Source organism: Octopus bimaculoides, chromosome 8 (assembly GCF_001194135.2).
Source record: "Octopus bimaculoides isolate UCB-OBI-ISO-001 chromosome 8, ASM119413v2, whole genome shotgun sequence".
NCBI classification, from domain to species: Eukaryota; Metazoa; Mollusca; class Cephalopoda; order Octopoda; family Octopodidae; genus Octopus; species Octopus bimaculoides.
The window spans coordinates 93,524,715-93,526,645 of NC_068988.1; positions in this window are offsets into that span (position 1 = coordinate 93,524,715).

Below are 1,931 nucleotides of genomic sequence, written 5' to 3' on the forward strand. Positions count from 1 at the left end.
GACAATACATGTATAAAGGCGCTACTAATAGTTTCATATGTTGAGAAATCTTAAACATATTCTTCAGGCGCAAACCACATGTAATAATATTTATTACCACACCAGATGGAGTACTTTTTTTGTTGAATTTTCTGTCACGGATCAGTACATCATATATATATATATATATATATTGAAGAATAATGAGTTCATAATGAAAACTTGTCGAGACTTTCTGAACATTTATATTCGGCATATATATATATATCATATGCGAGTATGTATGTGTGTGTGTCTGTGTGTCTGTATATATAATGCACACACATATACATGTAATGTACGTATGAGCATGTAATAGGTGTCCATATGTGTGTATGTGAGTAGATAGGTAGGTAGGTAGGTAGGTAGGCACATGAAATTCTTCTCGAATCGCCTTAACTTCTTATCTTTCCGGGTCGATAAAACGAGTTTCAACCAATTAAGAGCTGGTGGAAATTTAAGCGACTTCAACCTCTTCATAAAATATGTGGCTTTGAGCCAATGCTGAAACTCATATATGTACACACAATGCACACACACACAAGCATACACCGTATCGTCTGTTGATACTTTGCATGTACCACGTCCTTGTTTTCTTCCTGTGTTTTTTCTTCATTTTTGGGGGGATTAATTATATATATATATATATATACTCACACACCTCAGTACACATTCAGACTCACACAGACACAGGCACACACATGTACACGCACCTCAAGATTGATTTCTTTTTTTAAAAAATGTTAAGCATACATCTGCAAAACTAATTGCCACACACACACACACACACACAAACACACACACACACACGACTAAATACAGAAATACAGTTACACCTATACAATCGCATTCACATTGTCTTATGTACATAGAGGTACATATATTCTTTAGAGGTTGATGTTGTCGTTGATGAACCCCAGATCGGCTCAAAGTGAAAAGAACCTCAATGGGAGACATTTCTGATGTGAGCAAAGCGGCGAATCGGAGGAGGTACTAGAGCGTCGGAAAGTATAGTGCAACACTTTGAGTTCAAATCCGACCCGGGTTGGCACTGCGTTTTATATATCGCATAAATAACGAACCAGTCAACTACTAGAGACAGGATTGTCATTCCTTGTCTTTTCTTTTTTCCTTTATTTGTTTCAGTTATTTGACTGTGGCCATGCTGGAGCACCGCCTTTAGTCGAACAAATCGACCCCAGGACTTATTCTTTGTAAGCCTAGTACTTATTCTATCGGTTTCTTTTGCCGAACAGCTAAGTCACGAGGACGTAAACACACCAGCATCGGTTGACAAGCGATGGTGACACACACACACATACGACTGGCTTCTTCCAATTTCCGTCTGCCAAATGCACTCACAGGGTGCCACACAGTGGGACTGAACCCAGAACCATGTGGTTGGTAAGCGCCTATATGGTAATAAAAATAAAATGTTGAAATTGCCGTTTCTTCCATCTCTTCATTGAATGGTCTCTAGTTTCTTGGAGAGAAGTTTTAGCAACTTGAAAAGGATAAAATTTAAAAACAATCTTGTCCAAAGGTTGTCTTTTTTTTTTCTTTTATTCTTCTGTATTGAACAGGGCTGCACTGGGATTGAACACGAAACGACATCATTGTAAACAGAGCTTCACCAATTAAAGATAGACAGAATCACTGATAAGGTCACGGCTGAAACGCCTTTAGCAACAGACCAGCCGGAGCAACAAGACTGATGTGGAACTAACCAACACTAGCACCACTGCCACCACCACCATCAACACCACCACCACCATCACCACCACCGACAACAACAACAACACTATCTACTCTACCAACATCAATACTAACAATATCACCACCACCACCACCACCAAGAGAACCACCACCAAGAGCACCACCACCAAGACCGTCACCACCACCACCACCACCAC